We start from the raw sequence: 9,878 nt of genomic DNA, 5'->3' as shown, positions 1-9,878 counted from the left end.
TGGCAACAAACACGCCATTAATTGAAACATTTAATTAGCATTAAAACCAGCAGTAATTAACACCTTTTCTCCAGCGCTCTCTGAGCCCAGCTCAAATTCTATTAAAGCTTTGAGCAGCTCACTATTTCTCCGGCTCTGCAATGACTTTCTGTAGCATCCACAGATGTGTATGTGTGTGTGTGTGTGTGTGGGTGTGTGTTTGCACACTCAGGGCCCCAGGTAAGGCGCCTCCATGAGGAGTCGAGCACCAAGGCCAGGCCTGCTGGGTGCCCAGGGGAGGAGGAGGAGGAGGAGGAGAAGAAGAAGAAGAAAGGCAGTTGAAGAGGGAGGCGAAGAACGAAGAGAATAAAAAGCAGAAGGGGGGGTTGGGGGGGGGGTCAAGATGGAACGGGAGGGGCGTGCTTGAAAGAGGGACGAGGGAGAAATAAGGTGGGAGGCAAAGGATAGACATGAATGAGGGAGGGAGGAAAGGAGCGACAGCAGGATTAAAGGAGAAGGACTGGTGAGCGAGCGAAGAAGAGGTGGTGTGTGTGTGTGTGTGTGTGTGTGTGTGTGTGTGTGTGTGTAAAAAAGACAGCAAAGAAAAAAAAAGGTGAAGCAGAGTGACTGAACATATACACACTGAGGATTAAGAACACTCGTGTGTGTGTGTGTGTGGCAGTGTGTTTTACATACAGTGCGGTGTTTGCACATACTTTGTGTGTGTGTGTGTGTGTGTGTGAGGCCTACTTGGATCCAAAGCAGGGGCCTGGATTAGCTGCTTTGCCAGGGCTGCGGGGCAGGATTAGCAGGCCGGGCTGCTGTCTGACGCCGCTCTGCCACCACTAATGGCATTATTAATAGGCAGCTAAAAAATTCATTAAAAAATCCATTAAAAATAAATGTGTTTTACATAAGACTTTGCCCCAGGTAGGAGAGGAGTGGGGTGGGGAGTGTGTGTGTGTGTTGGGGTGGGGGGGTGAAATGGGTGCAGGAGGGAGAGAAGACGAATTGGGCGGCTGTTAGCTTTGAGGTCAGCTGAATATCACAGTTCAGATAGTGGAGAGAGAAGCAGCGAGCGGTAAACACACAAACACTCATCTGACTGGAAACACGCTGGATGTGGGATAATGAGGCTAAACCAACAGCATCGACATCGCGGCTCCACTCCGAGAAAATGTCTACAAAGCTGGTGTCAAGTGTCTACAAGACTCAGGGTGTGTGTTCAACACACGTCTGCTGCTGCTGCCATCAGTCCTCCTGTCAAACAGTGACTGGACAGATTCTACAACGAACAAATCGTTTCTTAAAAATCCAACGACAGCCGCAGAAGTCAGGAAAGGAGAGTAACATTTGTATAAAGAGATGCATCTCCATTATTTCATCAAGCGATAACATCCAACATGTGCAGGAAATTCATCCAATTTCTTAAAAACACAAGCAAACAAATATTTATGTCATTTCAATAGAAGCTGCAGGAAAAGATATTTGTTGCACTCTCAACACCCCTGACCTCTAAAAATGCAGATTCATAACCTACGAATATGTGACACTAAATATGTTTTGAAGGTGTTGACGGCTTCAGAGGGACGTTTAAAGGTCCCACATGAAGCTATGGGTCTGAAAGTTGTTCAAAAATGTCTCCAAGACCACAAATACTCCTCCACACCCCTCTGTGACAGCCGAGATATGACAAAATATGGGTTTTTTATTTCAGTGGAGGCCGACAGCAGAAGTTTTTCCGCTCAGAAATGAGGCAACATCAAGTATGTCATCCTCAGCGTTAAGACATCCTGCGCTCCTGATCAACAAAATCTCCGACACCCCGCGCACAATGGCGTTTATTAACTTTATGGTTTCACACCTGGATAAAACTGCTGCTTGTACAGACAATTCAAAACAGCAGCCAGGACAGAAAGTTGTGGTCTGCAGCCACAGGCAGCTGCTGTTATAAAGCAACAAAGAGGAATTGATTTCCGGTAACCTGATCTGTTAATCAATATGCACTGCTTTGACTTTGAGTAGTGGAACTGGAGTCAGGACGGCTCGTGTCTGAAGTGATCAACAATTCAATGACCGCTTTACAGAGTCCAACATGAGTCGTTTAACAATGACGGCAGTCATCCCACTTCGGCCTGCGTTTGTATACAGATGGTCAATTTCTAAAGGAAAGAAGATAAAGGACTGCTGCAGTATGAAGGCCTTTAATCATAACTATGTTTAATTCAGTTATGATGCCACTGTTCACACATGATCATCAGGATGTTTATGTCAGCACATGTCAACGCCCCCCCCCCCCAAAAAATGGAGCCCAAACCCAGCTGCTGCAGGACTACAAAAAATAAAAACACTGATGAGAAAAGAGAAAGGAAAGTCTTGGCAGACTGAGCACATTTTCACACAGTATGTTCCACCAAAACGCGATCTGTAACAAAGTATTTAAACTGATTAGCCTCCTCAAATCAGTGAAATGTTCGGGGATTATTATCTTTGAGGGAAAGCGAGAGGAGGTGAAAGGTGAGGGAGGGTTCTGCTTTGTGTGTGCCTCTGGGACATTTAACCAAATCAGATTAACAACAATAGCTGCGTCCATGGAAACACACACACACACACACACAGGGAGTGGGTGTCTGGGCCTCAAAGTGCCCAGGGGCCCCTGCTGTCGCCTCCAGGAGTCATATATGCAGGAAGAGTCAGCGGAGACTCTGGTAATTTTTTGCATACAACCACCGTGGCATCCATCAGCACACGCACACAACAACCACCAGCAAACACGCACAAGCATGAGCGTCCTCTGCAATAATGGAATTTGAATGAGCAGGCAATAAGACGCAGGTTTCACAGCAATCACAGATTCATTTCCATCAGGCCGCTCTGCCCCTCAGCGTACAGCTCGGCACAGCCACGCAGGATAATCCGCATCACAAACCGACTCCTCTATCACAAGTCAACCACGCTGTCAAGGCATCACAGCTGCCAGGTGAAACGGCATCTTTGCAGATGTAGAAAGTGTCATTTCATTTACATTTTTACACGCCATCACACACAGGAGTCAGCAGTGATCACCGCTGTCAGTCAGCAGACACATGAACCCGATTCTGTTTCCCAGCTGTGCAGCTTGTCTGGTTATTATTTTAACGTTGTCCTTGTACGCACAAGCCCACACTGCCTGACACATGGACCGACTGCACATATCCTCAGGGTCACCACAGCTAAAGCAGGCTGCTTGGCACAAACATATCACTGGCTGTCTTAGGTTCATTTAAACAACATGTATAAACAGCAGCGTACAAAGCACAGTGATCACAGCAATGACATCAGCAAAAAGGCAGCAAACACACAACATGTAAATAAGCACGCCGGTTCAAACAGTCACCAACACTGCAATCTTTCAATAAGCTCACAAAGAAGTGTTCCTTTTGCTGCTCAGCCAGCTTTAGCACAAAGAGCTGTTTACTTACCAGTTCAGTAGAAACGCTGGGGTCACCATCAAACTTTACTCCTTTACTCCCAGAGTGCTGTGGAGACAGTAAATTAGGACGTTAGCATTGCAGCCTGGTCCTCGTGTACTTTATATATGCAACTTTGGAAACGAGACAGAGGACGGGAAAGGATGCAGCTTGTACAGGTCTAATGAACTTTCTCCTCTTGGTTCCTGCTGCTGTCCTGAACTGAAGGGGCCTGTGTTTTTTGTCAGGAGACCAAATAAATGTGCATTACAAAAATCAAAGACGTGAAATGGAGGCTTGGATCCGTCTTTAAGAATCTTTTTGATTTACAAATGGCCAAACTTTAGCTGCACCTCTATGAAGGAGAAATTTGTTTTCATAATCCAAAGCTCTACATCAAGACTTGTAATCTGAGAGATAATTTAGCAGGTTATTGAACAATTTCTTTGTTTTTGGCTCAACTAGTTGCATTTAGTTAACTGCTCCTAAAAAAAAAAAAACAAACCCTTTAAATTATGTGCAAGTCAGTCAGCTCTGATTGGTTAGGGCAAAGTGATGAAACAAATAAGCAGCAGTTTGTTCTGATAAGTCCACCCTGCATTATTGTGTGAAATCAAAAACCAAATCTCTCTAAAGCTGGAGTTTTACTGATCCATGAAATTAAATGTCAAAGATTTTGTTCATCTTTGGGCTAGAGTTGCACTCAGCTTCCTCCTCCAACATCTTCATCATCCATCAAATGCTTGCTGAGTAGATATCACAAGGTGATTAAGAGTGTCAGCATCGGGAACCTGAATCAGAGCCAGGAAAAAAAAAAAAAAAAGAAAAAGGCAAATGCAACTTACCGAATTTGGATGAGGAAGGGCAGAAAGTACAAGGCAGGAAAGAGCACCTCCCACTGCGAAGAGAAAAAGACAGCCCAAAAAAAAAAGTCAGCAACATTCCCACTCAAAGCAAACATCAAACATCATCAAACACACAGAATGAGATACTTTGATCTCTCTGGCTCCACAGGAAGCCAGCATCTTTAGAAAATCCTCCAAATGTAAATTAATTTACTACAGAAAGAGTTTCCCGAGGCGCTGCTACGCAAACTGAACGCCAGACATCAGAGGGTTAAACCCAAACTGCAGCTCAGCCCACAGAGACGCTTCGGCTGTGATGAGTAAATCTGAACGCACCACAAACACCAGCTACACACAAACCAACATGCATGGCAGTTTTACATTCCTCCTGAGTTCATTACAGACACTCGGGGAATCTGTTTCTGCTGCTGACAATGTGGGGACCTCAGCAGGTTTTATCTCCGGCAGAGGCCGAGCTCTTCACTCAGTATTAATTTGTGCTTGTGCAACACTTTGTCTGTCTGCACATAAAAACCAACATGAAGGGTGCGTCCTGCCACCCGTGTCCCGTTGTGTAGCGTTGTGACTACATGTATTGTTTGTATTCTGAGAGTATGCTAGCCAACAGGGAGAGCAGTCACACAGCAACGTTAGCTTCCATTTGGAGCCACAGATCTGGGCCCCTGTGAAAAATAAGGCCTACTTTCACCTCAACCATCGGCCTGGCTTAGCTTAAAATGCTAAATTTATTCACATAAGCCTTTAAACACCCGACCAGTCGCTTTGGTAAGACCTTTTGCAGGTGTAGCTTTTAGCTCCATTACCTTCATTTTTCTTCCATTTCTCTCAGTCTCTCCATTTTCCTTTTCCTCTTCTTCCACCTACCACAGACTCAGGTCTGTCTTTCTACACTGAGTTTCTTGCGAGCTCCATGTTTGCATGTTGCTGCAAACAACATATTTATTCGTGCCTTCGTGTTCATGATTCACCTGTGAACATGAGAAGGAGTGAAGGAGTGCTAACAGCTTGCTGACTTGTTTTCCAGCAGTCGGACAAATGGAGGCTGACTGCCCCACGTCTACTATATAAAGCCTGGGCTGCTTCCTGGTTCCACCATTTTCTGAGGAGCAGGAGTCATCAGTGAGTTTTACACTTTTTTTTTTTGTTTTTTTAATGAGTATTTCTTGGAGCTTTTGGGTCCAGAGGTGTCTGTATCTTTTTTAGTTGGTGGTTCTTGGTAATGTTGAATAAAATACACAAATTTATTTTGCCAATTTCAGTGTTTCTCTTTTTGTGTAACCTGCTCCACCCCCACAAGTGGTTTAGTCCAATTAGCTCCAAAGAGAGTTAACCTGTATAAGAGCTGGTCCTCCAGAGATGCTCTGTAATGTTGTGATTCGTGACACCAGCTGGTGCTTTACGTGTATGATTATGTTTAAAGGACCGTCACAGTTTGCAGAGAAGAAACTCATCAGAAGAAAAAGTAAATCCTTCTGACTCAGTACAAACAGAGAGGAGAAACTACCTGAGGTCAGTTTAATGCAGACAAAACAAAAAGAAAACTTCATTTGACTGATAACCTTTTATTTTCTTTGTGATTTCAGACAAGTTAAGAGATAAGATAAAGCTTTATTGTCACTATACAGGCATCCGTACAGTGAAATTGCAGTAGACACATCTAAAGGTGCAGAAGGTAAAAAAAAAAAAGTTAATTTAGAAAATCTTTTGATATGTGCCATCCATAAACTTCAGTTTGAGTAGTTTAAAATTAAACTTGAATTTTAAACATTTATTCCAAATGTGTTTACAATGTGACGGTGGCCAATCAGCCTCAAGAGGACCAATCAGGTACCAGTACCAGTACTTTGTCACCGAACATGTCCTGATATTGTGCAGCATACAGTGGCCTTTACCCTCCAGCAGTCAGTTTAATATCCGTCTGGATAATGTCGTCATGTGGACATGACGATGAGCGTTTAACATAAAGTCAACCACGAAACTGAGAATGAATGTGTAAAATGTTCGTGGATTTGAGAACCAAGGTGCAGTAAACTTCACAATCACATGCCCTTTTCGATTTCATTTCACTCCAGGTCGATGAGCACCAGGAGTTCACGATACTGAGCCGGCGAGAAGCTAAAATTCAAGGTGAGAAGTGTGTGTGTGTGTGTGTGCGCGCGCACCAGCAAAGCCTCCTGTGACACATCTGATACGATGTGAATATTAAAAGTGCTATTTTTGGACAAAAGTTGAAGGCTCAGTTCTTCTTCATCCCTGCTGGCACAAAACAGGAAGCTTGTGATTTAAAAACAGGTGAGGGGGGGGGGTCGTAACAGACAAGAACATCACTCCACATCACATCACCTCTAGCAGGACGCCAGCTGAGAAATGCTCGGCATGCTGTCTAAACATCTTTCCTTCAGGTTACGGTCAGATGTGAGCTTATCCTCTGCTGACTGACATGCTTGTCTTTTCCCTGTCAGTGTAAAATAGCTGGTGTATGTGAGGAGTTGGATTGTGTCTCTCTCTCCTATACCTCTCCTTCACACCGAAAGACACATCGCGGCCCTGCTGCCCCTCCAACCTGCCTGGAGGTCCTATAATCTTTTTACAATGTGTTGAAACAGAGCAATAAATCTGTTAGCTTACAATCTAATTTCCCTGGCCTTTTCCAGAAATCCTCATAAACTTTTGGCGCCCCCATTAACGGCCCTATTGAATCAAAGCGCTTAATCTGCTTCCAGGTGAGGGGTCAGAAAATGAATGCTTTGAGATCCATCACGCTGACGGGAGCAGAGAAAACTGGGCGAGGGAGAGCGCTCGGGAAAAGGGCAGCGTCTCTTCCTCATAGGTCAATAGCAGCCAAGAGAGTCAGTCATTCACTTTTTCCCTCAGTGCCGCTCTCATTTTCCATTTAATATGGACATCCAATTAATGTGAGCACGTCTGGGGCGGCCTGGATCCTGGTGAATTATGGTCCATCATCCCCCCAGTTATGGCTTGGCAAGGGAGAGGAGAGCAGCAGTAGCAAGGATAGCAGAGAAAAGGAGAAAGAAGGGGATGAGGGAATGGAAGAAGAAAGGAAAGAAGGAAATAAAGAGGAAATGAGGAGACAGAGAAATGAAGGCGGGAAAAAACTGTTTCTAAAGTAAGAGGAGAGAAAGGAAATGACAAAAAAGAGAGGATGAACAAGAGTTTAAAGAGAATAAGTTCAGAGGAAATCCAGGACAGGATATTTCAAGGAAAAGGAAAGGAAAGTAAGAAAGGAGCAGATGAATTATAAGAGAGAGGAAATTAAACAAGGAGAGGAGAGGAGGCAAGGAAGAGTGAAAGTGAGGAGGAACAAGGAAACAAGGAGAGAGGAGGGAAGAGGAAATGAGGAGAGGAGAGCCTTTCTAAAATTAGAGATAATTGATTGGTTGTGGGGCCAGAAACGGCTGCCTCTGATTGGCTGCTAGGAGGAAGAGCCAGATTAGATTCCAAAGTGGAGCGACAGACACCTGGACTCTCTTTGTGTGTGTGTGTGTGTGTGTGTGTGTGTGTGTGTGTGTGTCCAAACAGCATTACAGCAGGGCCTGTGATATTAAACCTGGACAGCAGCACCTTATTGTTGCAGCAACAGGGATTTGTCATTGTACCTCATTATCCAATTAACACCATGTGGGCCCGCGGCCACACACACACAAACGCACACAGGAAGGTCCATTATTTGTGTGTGTGTGTTTAATATGGGGATTTCAACAAAGTTAAAATAGGAAATGTTGGCGGAAACTTCTAGCTCTGCTGGCAGCTGCTCATATAGTAAAACCTTTTCTTTTTTAAGTTCACGACACAGAAATGAAGTTTCTGCTCGTTAAACAGACTGTTAATTATTTCAAACCTGGTTTGTTGTTACTAAGCACTGCAGTACACACACTGAAAGACTAACACACTTGAGCGAAGAAGGAGGACGTCACAAAGCCGACAATCACCACACTTTAATCTTCTCATCACCATCGACATGCGACCTCGTCCGTCTGTCTCAGCGACCTTTAAAATTACTGTGTGAAGCCAAACGTACTGCTCAGCTGGTTACAGTTCACCGATTCATCACCTGTGTGTATACATCCATCATGATTGTGTAGCGTATGCTCTGTTTCTGTTCTAATTGTTGGATTAGACACGACACGACACTTTCTTTAAAACTGAAGTGAAGCAGACGAGTGGCAACTTTAATGTTTTATAACATACAAAGTGGCTTTGTTTTACCCTGTCATAGATACTGAAAGGACATTTAACACATTTTTATTTTTTAAAACACAAAGGTCATGGGCTTGAACCCCGATGTTGCCACATTTACAAGCAAACTCATAATTTCTGAGGCGACTGATGAGCAGGTTGATTCCAAATGGCACAACGATGCAACAGGAGAGATCAGTTCATTTTCCTTTATTTGGAAATGACAGACATCTCTGTATATTTGGCACACTTTGAATCCATTTTAATTTGGCTCACCAGCAACTTCAGATACATGACAAACTTTTTCAGCCACCTTGCTGCTTTTTAATGGAGATCAGTTAAGATAACAATACTGTTTGATTGAAACAACCGAAGGAGGAGGAGCCGGAGTGAACTCTTTACTGACGGTTCAAATAGAGAGCAGCAAAAAAAAAAACCAACTGAAGCACGAAAAACACAATGAGGCTGTTTGGCACGCAGGGCTCAAAGGGGGTGAAGTGAAACCTTAAGTGGAGAATAAATGAAAAGAAAACAAACTAATAAGGAGCATATCAAAACACGGGTCATCCCAGCGTTTCCCCAGATTTGGAAACGTTTTCGACTAAATGAAAAAAATGTGCATTTCATTAAATGCTAATATCTGAGCGCTGTCTGATTGTGTCTCTGCTCACAAGCAGATCTCTCCGTGATTCTGGAAGAAAATACAGGAGTTATTGCGAGGATACAGGAAGTATTCCAGCGCAGAGCCCCCTAAATCCTGATGTCAGATGTTTTATTATTAAAACTCTGAACCATTCATTCCACTCTTTGCAGTTCTCAGCGGCTCAGAGACTGAGAAGGAGAAGGCTGGAGTCATAATGCAAAATACAACAGACACACGTCTAAACCGGCCATCTACCGTAACACCAATGGATATGAGCTACAGCACGACTCCAACGAATCAAGCATTTTACATCAGTGAGACGCTGGGTATCTATTGAAGTATATTACATTTTAAAACTTTTAGGCCTCTTCTGGATTTATTTGATTTGAAGAAGCAGACAGGAAATATGGGCAGAGAGGTGGAGGGGTTCTCTGACGTTCTGCAATGTGGTATTCATTCTAGATCACGCGTGCCCTTCGCAGTATTTTTCCCCCCTTTAAACAAGTACACCTCATCTGAAGAGTCTATCCTTTGTTGCCGAAGTCTTAAAACTCTTAACAGTAAAAATAAAGCACAGTATTGCATGAGAAGACATGCTCCTTAGTTCAGCATGAATTTAAATTCTGCATGACTTCTTGTTAAATATTAGACTGAGGTACATCGTTTTGGTTTGACTTTAAACCAGCACGTTACTGTGCACACATGCATCCGTGTGTGCATTTTATCAGCTTTCAGTTTGCGTTG

The sequence above is a fragment of the Echeneis naucrates genome, chromosome 24, assembly GCF_900963305.1.
Source record: "Echeneis naucrates chromosome 24, fEcheNa1.1, whole genome shotgun sequence".
NCBI lineage: Eukaryota > Metazoa > Chordata > Actinopteri > Carangiformes > Echeneidae > Echeneis > Echeneis naucrates.
Note: the sequence above shows the minus strand (reverse complement) of the source record.